General features: G+C 37.0%; 2 pseudogenes; one reads left to right on the top strand and one right to left on the bottom strand.

Annotated features, from left to right (window-relative positions):
- Nucleotides 1–279: 279 nt before the first annotated feature.
- Nucleotides 280–7,588, bottom strand: LOC130948438 (ABC transporter C family member 2-like; annotated as a pseudogene).
- Nucleotides 7,589–16,911: 9,323 nt separating this feature from the next.
- The window catches only part of LOC130949401 (pentatricopeptide repeat-containing protein At3g09040, mitochondrial-like), a 100,986-nt pseudogene continuing 99,356 nt past the window's right edge, over nt 16,912–18,541 (top strand).

Below are 18,541 nucleotides of genomic sequence, written 5' to 3' on the forward strand. Positions count from 1 at the left end.
GGAAATATAAAGGTAATTTTCACATACTGGGTCTAAAAGCAAGAGACTCTTTTTCGTCTTCCATGCCATGTAAGACATTTGAGTATAATTGCTTGATTGACGAGGATTTGTGATTTTGAACGATGCTTGGAATAGTTGAATATAACAGTACTAGTGTAAGTTTGTGGCATAACATGATCAAAAAAGGAAATTTTTCGAAAATAAAAAAATTAGTAAAATATATAAACAAACATTTAATCACTACTGAATTTATAATTTTCATCGTATGTAAATCTTATTACCTTAATTTAAGAATTATTAACATTTTATTTTCTCACTTCGTTTTAGAGAATTTTTCCCAAAATCCAAACACAAGTATTCAAGACCTAAAAGATTTTTTTTTCTCCCTAATATATTTTGGGCCATAAAAATTACATTACAAATGATAAGGGAAATTGGGTTAATTGCTGGATTAAGATCAAAATGAAACTTGTTGCATTTTCGAATTCATGTCTCATGGCTGAGTGATGGAGCTACATTGCCAAAAATAGAGTTAGCACAACCTTGGGTATGTGAGTCAGTTGGTGGGACTGTGGCACATGTTATATTCCCTGCAATTCACAATAATTGCTTGTCCAAATGAACAATTATTTTGAAGCAGAGGTAATATATAACAGTGCAGCTTTGGCTACATATCAACTTGATCAAAGTTAATTGATCTATCATCAAAATCAAAGTCTGATTGAGGAAGCCTGCTCCTGGCCAGTCTGCTCATCATTGCAAGACCTACAAAAACGAAAAAGACATGCAATTACATCATCTACACAGTGAGAAGCTTACACTTCATCTCCAACCACATTGACAATCCTGAGATTCTTTAATCTTAGAAATTTAAGCTCATTTAGCTCTGATACCATATCTTCCAGGGTTACCTCTAACTTAGAAATATTTGAGACAACATATATAGGAGAAAAAAAGGAAAGAAAAAGGAGAGGGAGGATAATGCATTCATGGACAAAAAATGAAGTGGTCTCAGAATTTAACCTTTCAAAAGTTTCATTGCAAGGGAAGGCTATGTAAAAGATCGCACAAAGTTATACATACTTTCAATCATCTTGTAGAGTGATGACCACCAACTGTCTGAGGATATTTGGTATCGGTCTAAAGATTCCTCGATTTCTCTATCAATCTATCATGCTTCCTTTCCAGAACCCCCTGCAAAGTTATCACAGCATCCCTTGTTTTCTTGAGTATGCTATTCTCTTCTTCCACTTCCAATCTTTTCAGGTCATTCTGTGATGAGGTGAGACTGACGACGGCAAGGGCAAATTGAGCTGCAGCAGCCCAGCGAGAAGAAGCAAGCCGTTTTTTCTGGCCATCATTATGCTTACTCTCTTCCCTATCTGACTTACTCCCGAATGCTAAGCTGCGTAGATATTGGGCATTTGCGGCTCCTGTACTTTGCACCATCTTAGAGAACGAACTGCCTTCATTTGATAGCAGTTCTTCAGGGGTATCATACTCAAGAACCTTTAAACATAAGAAGCTAGCATCAGTATTATTTTATGTTGTATAATTAGCATTAGTATTACTTAAATTAGTGCCAAAGGATAACCATATTATAAGATTTAACCAGCAGTACCATTTAAATACAGTGCTTACCTTACCACCATCAAGCAAAAGAATCCGATCACAGTCTATGATGGTGTTAAGACGATGAGCAATGATGATCATGGTGCACGATTTAAATTCCTCTCAAATTGTTTTCTGTATGAGGGCATCGGTTCTAACATCTACTGCTGCAGTGGCTTCGTCAAGTACTAATATCTTTGATCTACGCAATAATGCCCGAGAGAGACTCAAGAGTTGCCTCTGCCCAACGCTGAAGTTCTCGCCTGCCTCAGAGACCTAACCAAAGTACATTTTCATAAATATTATATTGCTTTCAATAAAACATCACTTATTGACCATTGTAAAAATACTCAGCAATAAAAATGGTTCTGTACAAAAAAAGCCAGAGTGTAATCAAGATATCATAATTTACCTCAGCATCCAGCCCCAAAGAATTCCTCCGTATCACATCCTTCAAATGTGCCCTCTCCAGAGCCTCCCAGAGGTCAGCATCATTGTGTTCATTAAAAGGGTCAAGATTAAACCTTACAGTTCCTATAAAAAATTAAATTAAGCTTAATATAAATACAATTACATTAATTCAAGGATTAATATGCTTCACAATTTACAGAGTAAAAATTATAAAAATCAACAATACAATCATATATCTAGCAGAGTAAAACATCACTTATTATTGCTTTCCAGTTTTGACATCACAAGTATTCCAATCTTCACTCAAGTAGATCAACGAATTTCTTAACCATCATGTTAACATATTTATCCTTATTTTCTCATTAGTTTTTTTCTCCCCCTTACTGTATTTTATAAAAATCAAATGATCAATAACCTTTAATATGTGGCTCTAAAAGGAGTTAGAATTCCCTTCCTGCCCAAAAGATTCTTTCCACTAATGGCCAAAACAGATCTCTTAGCTTTAAAAAATTCAAGATCTACAGTCCATTTTACCATAAGTAAAAAAATAATAATAACAATAAAAAGAAATAAGTCCATTCTACAACATTATTGCTCAACATATTCTTCCTTCAGGTCAGTTGGTAACTTGGAAACAAAAGAACAGAATCCATATAGCCTAAGTTGCCAATATGAAAATACGATGGAAAATATTATATCTTAAATACCTGAAAACAAAACAGGGGACTGTGGTATAATGCCAAGAACTTTACGCAAATCAGCCAGCCCAAACTTTGCAATATCACAATCATCAATTAATATTCTTCCTCTTTCCAATTCCACAATTCGAAATAAAACATTAACCATTAAGCATGCTAGATTTTCTAGCTCCTATCCTTCCTACAATGCCAACCTTATCGCTTGGAAAAATTGTGAAATTCAAGCACCATGAAGGACAGGAGGAAGTTCAGGCCTGTATCGAAGTACAACATCCTCAAATCTGATTGATCCAGATGAGGGCCAGCCTGGAGGGGGGCAACTATCCTCAATGATGGATGGTGCCTCTGAAGGCAAATATATATAAGTGCCAACACGCTCAACAGCATTTAGACTATTCTCAGCCAAACTTGCAAGCCTGAGCACACCAGTAAGCAAACTGGTAATGTTCAAAGCATAACTAAGTAGTAAACCCATGGTGGATGCAAATTCCTGCTGGTTCTCGGCCCTCCCATTCTGCATTACCGCAAAGGTTGCAGTAAACCATATCATGAGACCTCCCAGAGTTTCTAATCGAATTGCAAGCCATCGATTTCCACTCATGTTCACCAGAGTGAATCGTATGTTGTTGTCCATCGACTTTCCATTGATATCAGCCATGTGGTCATAAGCCTTGTAAGCACGAATTGTTGATAGACCATTAAGTGCTTCTCCAAATTGTGCATAAACAGGATATCTACTAATTGAATCTAAGCGCTTTACTTCACGGGTGGTGCTTTATATAAATGAATAAAATGATATGCTTACATGAGTTGCTCAAAATTCAATTTCACAAACAGAATAATGAATTCTACTACTGAAATTTGTGAGAAAACCAGAAAAAATCAAAGAATTAGTGATAAATACACTACTAAAAATATTTTCGTGGTTAACAGTCCTAATCTAGAAATTATTTCAACTCGCATAAGGGTCAGATTTTGAGTGCATTAAACCAATCATCCATAGCAAAATTGCATAAGGTACAAATGCTGGTTTAGTAACAATCATCCATGGCAAAGCAATAGCAATAATAATAATAATAATAATAATTGCAAAAGGTACAAAGGCTGGGTTATGATATAAAAGGTAATTAGACCAAATTGCTTCATGGTTATTGATGATGGATACTAAAAACTATATGTCAACTTGAGCTTTTCCTAAATGGATAGCTTTGCTAATCAGATCACTAGGAACATTTTCCATATGTTGATAGAACTGTATGATCTACAGACTTGTTTGTATTTCAATTTCTACAATACATAAGATAGCTTTACATCACCAGAAAACTAGCATATAAGCAAAGTATATTTAGACAGACTTCAAATCCATACGCTCTACTATCTAATGCCGGATACCGTTTAGGGTTTCAGAAAGTAAATAGAAGCCAGTGCAAGCAAGAAAACAATGTTAATACCTAATAGTAGAGATATGCTCCATAAAACAGTACCAACAACGGCATTATTGCCCACAAGGACATTGTGCTGACAATCCCTATCAGGACGAATGTTGAAAGGAGCTGAGACACTTGACCCAGAAACATATTGACAAAATGGGGCAACATTACGATCAATGTCACCTAAATCCTTTGCAAACCTGTTGATTACTCTTCCAAGTGGATTTGTATGAAAAAAAAAAACCATAGGAGCTCGTAATATGGAGTGAAGCATGGCTTCATGCAACCTTCTGGCTGCATATAGACTTGATATGATCAACCAATGATCAACCAATAAGAATTTGTTAAAGTCACCATAACCTGAAAGGGAAAATAATGAGAAAAATACCAAATTATCATATTCCACAGATGTAATTCAGTAGGAATGCAGGCATTTAGAGTAATATGGATTCTCATGGGACAAAAAGCAGACACTGCACTGGTACAGATGTGACAGAAAATGAATGAGAACTTATGCAAAAGGAATAATTACACCATATTCTTCAGTCTTGTTACAAGAGAGCTATACCTGAGCAAATGATAGAGCTGCATATATCAGATTATAAAATCCAGGATCATAGCCCACTGAAGCACTCTGATCAGTCCAATGGCTCAACCATGTGCTACTTGAAATTCGTAACACCTCTGTTAAGAAATAGCATCCAAAGAGTATTACAACCACCCAAAGAACTCCTAATGCAGTCTTGTATCTGAAAGGACAACAATAAGATTCAAGATAGTATGATAAAAAGGAGGACCAAATGGGGAAAAAAGACCAAGAAAACAGGATCACTACATAAAATTTGCAAAATAATACACTTTTCAATAGATTTCCATCAGGATTATGCATAAGCAGCGCATGGCAGTGGGGAGAAAGAAGCATATTCACAATGTAAATGTTTGTGCATGTGCATAAGCACATCTAATAATTTGACGGGGTATCAAAAGGAGACACCCAGTTGTTAGTAAATGATTACAAACCACTAAATTGCAATCAATACAAAACTATTTGCATGAATCATGTTACCTTGCTAAAACTTTCATACTGACAACGCCTGTTTCCCGTTCTTCCAGTTTAATAGGGACAGATTTTCCTTCTTTTGCCTTACTACCACTCTTTGCAGTATCATCAAGTTCTCCATTGGCCACCTGTTTTGAAGAGGACTTCAGATCAGCAGTTTCAGTATCTACCTTTTCTTCTTCATACTCCTCCATCTTTCCAGCATTTTCCATAAGCTTTTGGAACAATGGCCCCTGGTTAGAGAGCTCCTCAAATGTTCCCTCCTCTTTCACAGTACCTTCATGGATCAAAGTGATTCTATCCATCTGTGAAAGGAAATGCAGTTGATTTGTAACAAGAACTCGGGTCTTCCCTCTCAATTCTCCCTTGATGCATTTATCAAAAACCTGAAATGACATGCAGTGGAAAATACTACACAACGTTAAGATAATAAATGGAACCCAGTTTACAGTCAGCAATAAACGGGGGACCAATTGCATACAGTACCCAACAACTATCAGAACATGGTCAGCAACTATTTCGCTATTAGAAAGTATGATCAAAGGTACTAAGATTAGGCATTGCAAGGCTTTTGCGACTTGGATAGTTTAGGTGTGCCTCTTCCATGAGGCAATGTTTTTTTCTACCTTAGCAGCATTGTTGTCTTTTTCTCTCTCCGTTTTCTTTATTGTTGGAGGCACGTGCCTAGCATACCTTTAGTTACAATTGGAGGAATTTTAAGAAGGATTTAGAGAATCAGTGGACTAAGTTAAAAGGCAATACTGAAGCATGTCAATCACATGCATCATTCATAATGTGTTACTTTTCAAAGTACAAACATGTATATGTTAATATGTACCACATCTTGTGTATAGAAAACATTCCTGTTAATAACAGCGGGTATGTAAAGTAGAATCACTCAGCATAACCTGTTTAGCGACATGCGCATCTAGAGCACTAAGGGTATCATCAAAAATGTACACTCGGATTTGGAGTAAACAGCTCTAGCCATGGATACTCTTTGCTTTTGACCACCACTGATGTTCACACCTCTTTCTCCAATTTTGGTAAGATCACCACCCTAGTCATTGATAGGCATGTTAGAGAAAGGACAAGCAAATGCCACCAACTTTTAACAAAGAATTTGACACATTATATTCCACTTAAATGCAATAAGTAGTGCATATACTCACAGGCAGTAACTCAAGGTCATGTCGTAGTTCAGTCACATCTATTGCCCTTTCATATCTTATTGGGTCAAAGGCAGAACCAAATAAAACATTATCCCGCACCTGCAGAAATAACTTTTATAAGCCACATATCATATCATAATGGCATGCTAACAGCCTTGAACCTTGTTACCCTTACCAAAACCATAAAATAGATTCATAACTAGTAAGAAAGTTTTCGCGACTTTAAATTTTTTCAGACTTCATTAATTTTATATTTTTTGAATTGGAACACAAACTATTCCACGTGCATCAGAAAAGTGAGAGCCCTGTCCAAATCATCTTGCTGTCGCTGGATTTTAAGATTACACGAAATTATCATAAAGATAGCAAGATCTCTTGGATAAGCTCTCCAATGTCTCCTCCCAACAACTTACACAAAAGATAGCTTGAAATAAACTTGAAAAATATATTATCTGTCCATAATTCTTTTTTAACCTAATTCATATGCAAACCATAATTCCAAATTAAAAGGTTATAGTAGCAGCAATGAGAAAAGTTATAGTGCTTGTGGAAGTGGTCATTTGTAATGCATCTGAAGAAACAGTTGTATGAGTCAATTATCAGCTGAGCATACCAATAGCAATAGATATATATGTTCTGTTAAAAAAATTAAGAATTATTAAGCATGTTCATCACTATACGTGATTATGAATACTATTAACTTACAGTTGCATTAAAAATCCAAGAGACTTGGGGTACATAAGCAACTGTCCCTCTCATAACAACAGTTGAACCTACAACTGCAGGAAGTTCTCCAAGCATTGCAGATACTAGTGATGTTTTCCCTTCTCCTGTACTTCCAACAACTGCAACTAGGCTACCAACAGGTATATCCAAGTTTATGTTTGCCAATGTAGGCCTTTCTGCCTGAATAAAGAAAACAAAAGATTTAGAGCTACCGGGAAGATATATAATACGAGTACAATAATATCATACAATTCATTTCAATTCTGGCCATAGAAGATAAAAATTGCACACAGCAAAAACGTAATGATGAACAGATGTCCTTTGTGCAAGTCAACTATGCAGAATGATGAAATATGCAAGCATAGAATGACAAGACCATGGACCTTGGAATCCCAGGAGAAGTTTCCGTTTTTGATTGAGATGGCTGGTAATCCTGGCTCAAGCGGTGGATTTGGTAATCTTCTCTCTATTACAATAGAGAGAAGATTACAATAGAGAGAAGATTACAAGAAAGCTTTGGTACATGTAGGACATTTCTTAGGTCAATGTTTTTGGACAGTTTAATTGTACCTTTTCCAGCAATAGATGAAAAACTACCATCAGCAACTCTAATTTTTTCATTTTCAAAGCAAGGAGAATAAGTTTTAAATAAAGGAGAGAGGCTGGTCATATGGTCAGATGCACCTGAATCGACAATCCATGGTGCATTCAAGTTTGAGGTGCAGTTAAGGGACATAGGAATACTAAAATTACCTGTTTGAGCCAAAGAACCACTAGGAGTACTAGACACAGAACTGGAATTTAACAGCCTTATGAGCTGCTCAACCTGTTCCTTACTCAATGATGATTTTTCAGCCTCATGAGCAGTTGGGGTAGAGCGTATTTTGGGACCAGGTTTGCTGCCTTTAAGATGTGCTGGTTTTCCATGAATCTTCCAGCAGGTTTCTCGGGTGTGACGAGGTTTATTGCAGTGGTCACACCAAAGATTGGAGGGGTGCTTCTGATTTGATGAACTTTTAAGTGCAGCAGGTGCCACTAAAAGTGCATTAGACTCCAAAGAGGTCTGTTCAGTCTTGCATTTTCCCATCATCACAGCTCTACGAGTTTCCTCTCTTCTAACTTCAGCAAATACTTCTCCAATTGAGGGTAAGATTGCTCTTCCAATAATTCTGCCACGAACTTCATCTAGCTCCACGTTGAGGCCTGCAAGAAACTGGAATATCCTCCCTTCTTCCACTGTTTGTTGGTGGTGTTTGGCATCAGCGGCTGAATTCCACTTGTAGTTATTGAAGTGGTCAAGATCCTGCCACACCCGCTTCAATGTGTGGAAATATTTGGTGACATTGTCACTCCCTTGTTGAATTTCTCTAGCTTTTAGAGTAAGTTCATAAATCTGGGATTTATTCCCAAGATCAGAGTACATCTCCTTGACACTATCCCACAATTCTTTGGCTGTGGTATAGTACATGTAGTTACTGCTGATATCCTCCTCCATTGAGTTCACCAGCCATGTCATCACCATGGAATTTTCGGTATCCCACACATGATATTGTGGGTCAGTGATGTTAGGCTGGCTTCGCTCACCAGTGAGATATCCAATCTTCCCTCTTCCACGGATATACATCTGAACTGATTGAGACCACCTAAGGTAATTTGACCCATTGAGTCGAAATGTGGTGATCTGAACTGAATGGGAGTCACCACTAACTAGTACCCGTTGCTCAGATTTTAAATCTGATGGAGTAGGAGTGGTGTTCTCCTTCTGTTCAGGATTAATGACTGAGGAACTATCAGCCATAGCTATAAATCAGAGGCACAGTGCAGAGATCCTGCTCTGATACCAAATTGAAGTGTTTGAATGTATTGTGTTATAAAATGTACAGGGAATCAGCCTCTTTATAGAGAAATTACAAAAATAGAAATAACTAGAAAATAGGAAAGAAAGGAAAAATACTAGCCTAAAATAAAGAAAAGATTTCTAATCATAAAATCCCTAAAATTAAGCTAAACCTAAAAAGGAAAAGATTTATAATTAATTCTATTTACATAAAAGATTCAAGAAAGGAATTAGGAATCTGATTTTGATTTGATCTAGTCAACAGTTAGAACAAAATAATAATGAAGAATTTGTTAGAGCACTATAACTTGTACTGGAGGTGGTTAACCAGTGATTTCAGTAAAACAGTAACTGACCTCTAGCAGCTGATTCAATATTAGTGGGCCCAAAAACTGGGAGATCATTTCCAATCTACATATTGTAAACAGATTAACAAAGATATTAAAATTGACAATGCATTTTGACATACAGCAAAGTTTAACACATGTAAATATTGAAAGCGACCAAATGAAATGATTATATCCACAGAAGAAATAGAACATTACCTTCCAAAATCCTCCCCACCAAAACCTGTAAAGCACAAGAAAACCGAAGCACAAAGATATATGAACACATAAACACAAATGAGATACATGAACAAAAATAAACAAAATCGGGGAAAAAAAAAGAAGCAAAGAACATTCAGTTATATATTGTACAATAAGTGGTTTCATCATCACGAACTAATTTTACTACACAGAAGAAGATAGAGGAGTCTAAGTTTGTCGGCCAAGATTAACTTCTCAGTGCCAAGCACCATTTTACTTCAATATCTGCCCTCTCATTATGAGCCATTATTGATGGTCTCAACTCTCAACTTATGCAAGTGATCATAAAGTAACACCAAAAACCATTGTCTATCTTCTACACTCTATCATGTTCAACACAAATCGGTCATACCTCCCACCAAGGCTTGCATTCTATGCTCTTAAAAGCCAAGGTTTCGACCTCCGAGATTCTTCTACCCAACATCTCTGGAACCTACAGAATCAAGAGGCACTATAAAGCAAACATGAAATACAACAATTAATGCCAAAAGAAAGCTTAAGTAAAGCGAAAACTCATACTTTTCATTCAGCGTCTCAGTCCGATCCCATGTATCTAACTTCCATATATCTTTCTCTGTAAGGGGTCTTTCTGAACTTATCCGTATATCAAAAGAAGGATTAAAATCTAGAACATACTCATCCCAAACAGCGGCAATTAATAAGAACACAGCGGCATTTAATAAGAACAGAGCGGCAATTAATAAGAACACAGCGGCAGGGGACGATCCAGATTAGCAAATAAGGAATTCAGCATCAATAGCAAGTATAGAGCAGCAATAACAACTTAAATTCATACATTAAAGCAAGAATAAAGCAACAACAAAATTGTCATCGCTGCAACACAGTGCAGAAATTGCTCATATCAAATAACAGACCTCAGCAAGAACAAAGCAACATAAACACTATGCAACATCAAGAATTCAGTTTCAAACAAAGAAAATTTTCCATTCCCAAACACCAGCAGCAATCACAATTAACAGACCTAAATCAACTATCCAGTCCAGATTCTCTAACACCCTAATAACTAAACATGCATCTCTAACTAATCTAATTTAACAAAAATTAAACTAATTAATCAATCCTAACTTAACAAATCAAAGGAAATTAACTAAAGAAACCAGAACAAAATGGAAACAGGGGTCGAACCTGGGAGAAGCAGAAACAGAAATGGAACTGGACAGGGAAGGAAAGTGGGGCGAAGCAATGCCGGCCCAGAGGCGGCGGGTCAATCAGTGGTGCAGCGGTGGTGCTCAGAAACAGAAGCGGCGTTGGTGCTCGGTAGCGCAGCGTTGAGAAACAGGGGTTGCCCCTGTTCTTCCCTCGAACAGAATAAGGGAAATGGAAAGGATGTGAGGGAAATGTGGTGGAAGGGGAAGGGATGTGGTGAAAGGTGGTGGTGGGTGGAGGGGACGCCGGCGGCTACGGTGATTCCGCGGCGGTTGTGACGGCAGAGGGGTGTGAGAAGGGATGAGAGGGAGAGAAAGAAGGAAGGAAACGGGGTGCGGGTGGCGGCACTTGGTGGTCGCCGGTGGTTGTAGTGGTGGAGGTTGAGTGATGATGGAATTTGATCTAAAAATTGTGGATATCAATCCAAAGTACAAGGTTATTGGATAGAATTGTACCGCATATTTGATCCGCATATCAACGAATCCACAAAAATAAATAAATAAATAAGTAAATTTTTTTATATTTTATTTCTTAATAATTATCATATATGTTGCATAATTTTATTTTAATTCTTCTTTAAAAATATATTTAATAATATTTTAAGAATATACATGCTTAAAATAATAGAAAGATAGTATTTTATTGATATTTTTTAAATAAAAATATACTTTTAAAAATATTTATATATTTTGCGGATATATTCGAATTCGATATGCAAATGTGCGGATCGGATCGAATCAGATCCAAGTTTAAAAATTACGAATATTAGATCAGATAATTTTAATGAGGATCGAATCGAGATGTATTCAATCCGATCCGATCTGCGTTCACCGTTATGCGAAGAGATAGGACTCGCACTAAAAGGGAATTTTGAGTTTTTGTAACCATACGCACACACCAGAAATTATGCGTACGTACGGATGGATGAAATGTGACTTGTGCATACGCACCGTGGTTCATGCGTACGCACAGACGAGCAAATTGGCAATTGTACATATGCACATGCTGTGAGTAGAGGGCGTGTATGAGAGTATGTGTACGCACCACACAGAGTAATTTTTTTTTCAAATAGAATTTAATCCAACATTCTAATATGCATATAAACAAGAAATTAATAAAAATATACAACTATTCACATTAACTTTTAAAATTACCCAAAATTTTATTTTTCAAATCAAAATTATTGGACTATTCAAAACACTTTTAATATGCACAAACAAAAATCAACCAAAACTATTTCAACCATTCAAAAACTTTTAAAATTTTAAATACCATGCCAAAAAGGCAATTTAAAACAAAATTATTAACTATTCACATTGTGTATTTTAAAACAAAAATTTATTAAGGAAAGCTAACAATCAAGAGACATATTTACAAGAATATAATAAAAGAGGAAAGTTGGAAAGTTTTACCATGGTGGGATGTCTCCCACTAAACATTTCTATTTAGAGTCCTTAAGTTGGACTTATTGAGAAGCTCTCATCAAGGAGGCTTGTGTTTCAATTCTTCTTTAAATTTTCACCATGGCTTTTAGATTCCAAAACTTGTGCACCCAATCTTCTTGTGAATTCTCTTCATTCCATTTAGGTGACAAACATGCGAAACTCTCAATTCCTATAACATAATAACAACCAAATTTATAGTCCAATGGGTGAGAATTCATAAGAGGAAAATGAATTGAAAATAAAAGATAATAAGAACAAGTAAAATAAACTCTTAAAACTAGCAAAAACAAGCAACCAATCAAAAACAAACTATTCACATATTAACAATAGCCAACAATGTAACACCATTGTAAATCCCCGACAACAGTACCAAAAACTTGATGATGGCCTAAAGTGGGTTAGAAATTTTTCTCAAAATAAAATTGGCGTTGCAAGTATAGTCCAAACCCAACAATTGACCATCAATCAAAGTTTAAATTAAAGTTTTGCCACAATTCAAATCAAAATAATCGGGAGTTTTAAATCTCGGGTCGTTCTCCCTAGAAATTGCAATTAAGTGCGTAGTTATTGACTATGAGAAAACAAGGGGTTTTGATGGCAATTGACGAGAAAATTAAAAGGACAAGAAAGTAAATAAAGCATGCAAGGGAATTAAAACTCAAAGCAAGTAAAGCAATAAAAATGGAATTTAAGTGACAAAAAGAAACTCTTGGCAAGGATTGGGAATTTAAGATTCTATCCTAATCATAGACCACAAACATGGTAATTGTGTAGAATTAATCCCAATTAGTCAATCCTAACATCGAGAATTAGCCAAAAGGGCATAATTGATCTCAATCCACAAGTCCTAATCAACTCACTAATTAACTTAGTGAAAGACTAGCATTAGTGGAAACCAAATCAACTAACAATCATAACACAATGTAGAATGGATATTCATAATTCAAGTTCACCTAATTACCCAATTCCACGCCAAAAATGTGAAAAACTATACAAAAACTATAAGAGACATTTTATCAAACACTTAGCATGTATAAAAGGAAAAATATCATAAATTGTAATAAAAATAAAATCTATAACTATCAATTGCAACAAAATGATAATAACAACTCAAATAAGCATTAAAAAAATATAAAACATCAAAATTGCATTAAATGAAATTAAAAGTAACAAGAGTGTTCATGAAACTAAAGTAGCGTGAAAGAGAAATTAACAAAGTAAACTAAGATGAAAGACAAGAAAACATGAAAATGTAAATGAAACTAAACTAAAATAAGAATTAAAGGCTGAAATTAAAGAGAAATTAAACTAAGAAACCCTAAATTCTAGAGAAAAGGGGGAGCTTCTCTCTCTAGAAAAACTAAGCTAAAACATGTAAAAACCTAAACCTAAATGCTCCCCCCTTTCATCCTTCTTCAATTTTTTTTGGTAAAATGCCGGGGCCTAAACTCAAAAGAAAACTACAAAATAGAAACAAGTCGAGGTAAGGTTGCCCCTCTACAATCATCATTTAGGATTAACCTAAGATTATAAGGAGGACTATCAATAAATTGACATCCTGATGGTGATTTTAAACTTTCTTTGGCCAGTCAATCCACACATCTTTGCCCTCTCTGTATATATTTTCTATTCTTAGTTCCCAATTCTTTTGCATCAAGTTCGCAATGCTTCTCACAAGAGGTTTAGGATGGGAGTGCAACCCCTCCTTCTTGTTAAGTATAGTGACTACTGTTGAATCTGACTCCACTATAATCCTTCTTAAGCCTAGATCCCAAACAAATTTTAATTTATGATAGATACCTCCACATTTTTGTCCGAAACGCTGAACAGCATCCTAGATTGGCCATAAAACCAGCCACCCATCTTCCTTGCTCATCCCTAATAACACTCCCGCATCCTCCTGCATTCGAATTTGTTGATGCTGCATCGTCCGTATTAGGTTTTATCCAATTTTCAAGTGGGTAACTCCACGCTACATGGACCTCTTTGTGCCTTCTTCCTTGAGGGGTTAGGCCAGATTTTTTTAAAGCTATCTTAATAGTATAAGCATGGTTCAGAACTATAACATGTTCATTGTGGGGTCTTTGGTAGGGTGGTGAGAAGAGTTCTTTATTCCTCCATTTTCAAAGCCACCAACATGAAACAAGGAATTGAGTTTTCCAAGTTTCTTGGCTGGTGGCGATTCCAGCATTCGTTGTGAGGTTCCAACGAAGCCAAGTATCAAAGGGAGCTCTAAAGAAAAAGTTGATATGAGTGTGATGTATGATTCTTACCCATAATCTGGATGCCGTTGGACAATCTCGTAAAACATGTTGTATAGTTTCAGGCACCCCTTTACATCGATGGCAGCTAGAGTCCAAACCAAGGAAACGCGCTCTCCTTTGTGCCGTGAGTAATTTTTGGTGGGTAGCCATCCAAGTGAAGCATTTAATCTTTTCGGGGCCTTGCCATTTCCACACACTGTTCCAAATCCAATCTTTAATCCCTGCATCATTTTTCAGAGCCTTGTAAGCACTAGCCACTGAAAAGTTTCCATGTTGAGTGAACTTTCATTTCTTCCTGTCTTGTCCGAGGCTGTCTGTTGGGGGGAGGATAGCTTGAATTTTTCTAATGGTGTCTTCATCAAGGTATTGTCTAAGAAACAGGATGTTCCAAGAGTCTTCATTTAACTTTGCTTCATAAACTTTCATGTCTTGCAGCATTTCTTCAACCAGTCTGATGACATAATGGAGAAGGGATTCATCCTTCTCTAGCCATGTATTCCATGATTTCCACTAGCATATGCAATGAAATTGAAAAATTGCAATGTAAATTTATTTGGAGGGAGGTAGGAGAGCAACGAAAAATGCACCATATTAGCTGGGAACTGCTATGTAAACCAAGAAGTATGGGAGGCATGGGCTTTAAATCACTCCATGCTATGAATAAAGCTTTCTTAATGAAGATTCTCTGGAGACTTAACCAAGACCAATATTCCCTTTGGGCCCGAATCCTCATCAATAAATATGGAAGGAAATGTGATTTAACTCAGCAAATTATATGTAATAATGTAGATTCTTCACCCTTCTTCAATTTGGCTTGAAATAGCTTCATAAATGAGTTGGATTGGGCTTTGGAGGCCCAGAATTTGCCCCCAGCAAATTGCAATTAATGACCTCACGTGCATGCACTCGTGTGTACGCACGACTTACCGTGCGTACGCACGGTGTGCGCACGCACCAAAAGTTACGCGTACACATGGTTGCACGAGGTTGCAATTGTGCGTACGCACTTATCGCTGTGCGTACGCATTCGTGCTGCAGCTTCCAAACTCCATTTTCTTTATGATTTCTCCTCTTTTGAATGCTCTTTCCTCACTACTTCAACCCATACTTGCCTTGAAAACCTGAAATCACTTAACAAACGCATCAAGGCACCAAATCGGATTAAAAGGAATAGAATTTAGCAATTAAAAGGTCTAAAAAGAATGTTTCACTTTCAAGCACAATTTAGGAAGAAATCATGAAACTATGCTATTTCAATGGATAAATGCAAGAAAAGTTGATGAAATCCACCCAAATAGAGCAAATAAATACCATAAAATATGGATTCATCAGATACTGGAATGATGAACTCAAGAAGCCATGCAACAAGTAATTTAAAGTTATAGAGATAAGATTAAAAAATCTCAACTTTAACTTAGTTCCTGTTCCTTTCAACTTAACAATTATAGCCCCCAATAGTGAGATTCCCAGGAATAGTGAACCTCACTTACCACATAAGAATCTCCATTTTTCAAACATCAAATAAAAATATATAAAAAAATGAAACTTTATTAAAAAAATATTGAAAAAAGGGATAAGTACTTGTTTGCGTTCCCTGGACTTAGCAGTTGCGGAGGAGGATGAGCTTTCAACTGCGGGCACATGCAGAAACCGATGAGGAACATGATGATGATTATAAAGAGAAACAATAGCGATGACGTCGTCACCAATGACGGTAGCGTTTTTTGATAGGAGAGCCTTAAGGGTCATTTCTTCGAACGGGTGGTGATTATGGTGAGGTGGGTCTCTTTGAGAGGGGGTTAGGATTATGTCTTTCCAGACATCATGGACAATTCTGGTGGATGAGGAAGGGATGAAGAAGGATTTGAGGGATGAGAGGTGGTTGTTGTTGTGGTGAGGCACCGCGTCTGAAACGAATTCAAAGGAATTTGGATGAAATCGAGAAATTGAATTGAAACATGAAGGTATCTGGCGAGAAAGAGGGTAGGGGAAGAAGTGGAGGGCCATCGCGAAGAGGAAGAAGGCAACAAGCAGCTAGGTTTAGTTCTTAAGTTTTATATGGGGGTCATTTTAAAATATAAAAAATTTGTATCTTTTATTGTAATTTTTAATAAATTATAAATAAATTAAATCTAGACCATTAGATCGATTATTAATCTAATCCAATGCGCTAAATTTTATGGTGCATTAGATAAACTTAAAACACTTGAGCTTTCATTTTCACAGCACACAATACGCATCTATGCAATAGAAGCATTAACAAGGTGGTTTTGTTTGTTTGTCGATGCGTCTTGCAGTTGCACCTCAAGTCCAAGGTTTCTTATTCTTAAGATCTTATTCACTCACCATTCAACACTGGCGTTTCTTTTTTCCTCTTTCCATCTCACAAGTCTACGACGACCTTCTCCGCATTTGCTTCCATTTACAACAAACTAAAACTAATCCCCATCACCATCACGACTATCATGTGTTCGACAATATTTCCAACCATGGCGACAGAGAAATGGCCAAAGTTGTTCATGCACACGCCATCAAACACGACATTTTCTCTGATGGCTTCCTCACAAGTGCCACCATCGATCTGTACGCTGCTGCCGGCAATGACCCTTTCGCTGAATGGCTCTTCCACCAGGTCCATCCCCATCAAAGACATTTATCCGCTTATAATTCTATCATTTTCATGTACTCAAGGCAGGGGTTATTCCAAAATGCACTTCGTTGTTTCGTTTCTATGATGCGTTTCGGCCAGTTGCCTAACCAATTCACGCTCGCTGTAGCTCTCTCTGTTTGTTCAAAGCTCAGGAATGTTGAATTCAGCACGGTGCTTCACTCCTACGTGATCAAGGCAGGTTTTGAGTCCAATCCGTTCTGCCAGGGTGCTCTTATCGATCTCTATGCCAAATGCAGCTTTCTCCACCATGCTAGTGCCATATTTGACGCTGCAGTCCACTTAGACACTATTTCTTGGACGGCTTTGATTTCTGGTTATGTTCGAGCCGAGCTACCGCAGGATGCCCTCCAGGTTTTTGACAAAATGCGGATAGTTGGATGCTCTCCTGACCAGGTGGTTTTTGTGACTATTCTCAATGTTCAGGTGGATATGCTCTAAAAAATATAAAAGAAGCTATTATTCTTCTTAGTGAGATGCAGGCATTGGGGCTCAAGCCATCTGAAATTAAATTTGCAAGCCTCATAGATGCATGTAAGGGTTCTGAGGTAATTCTAGGGTTCTAGATCCACTGTGCTATAGTTAAGAGGGGTCTTTTATGTGGTAGTGAGTTCTTAGGTACCTCTTTGTTGGGCATGTAAATGGACTCACATAGGATTGTAGATGCCAACTTCCATTTCTCAGAGTTTTCGAACCTTAAAAGCATTGTTATGTGGACTGCTTTAATTTTTGGGTATACTCAAAACGATTGCTATTACAAGGCCATAATTTCATATCGAGAAATAAGGGACAACAGTATTTTCCCTGACCAAGCAACATTTGTTTCAATTCTTCGAGCTTGTGCTCTCTTATCGGTATTGCAAGATAGGAAAGAGATACATTCTCTAATATTCCACACTAGTTTTGACTTGGATGAGTTAACCAGCAGTGCACTCATAGACATATATGCTAAATGTGGGGATGTAAAAAGTGCTGTGCAAGTTTTTGAAGAAATGGGTACTAAAAAGAATGTGATTTCTTGGAACTCAATGATAGTTGGATTTGCAAAAAAGGGTCATGCAGAAAGCGCTCTAAAGGTCTTCAGTGAGATGGCTCACTCATGTGTAACACCAGATGATGTCACATTTCTCAGAGTTCTCACTGCTTGAAGCCATGCAGGGTGGGTTTTCGAGGGCCGTCAAATTTTTTATCTCATGGTGAACTATTATGGCATTGAACCCAGGGCTGATCACTATGCTTGCATTGTGGATGTTCTTGGTCGCTGGGGTAATCTCAAAGAAGCTGAAGAGTTCATCGAAAAACTAAATGTCGAACCGAATGCTATGATTTGGGCCAATTTATTGGGAGCTTGCGGAATTCATGGTAATGACATAAGGGGAGAGCGAGCAGCTAAGAACCTTATTAAGTTAGAACATGACAATTCTTCCCCATATGTATTGCTTTATAATATGTATGCTGCATCAAG

Source organism: Arachis stenosperma, chromosome 9, assembly GCF_014773155.1.
Source record: "Arachis stenosperma cultivar V10309 chromosome 9, arast.V10309.gnm1.PFL2, whole genome shotgun sequence".
Lineage (NCBI taxonomy): Eukaryota > Viridiplantae > Streptophyta > Magnoliopsida > Fabales > Fabaceae > Arachis > Arachis stenosperma.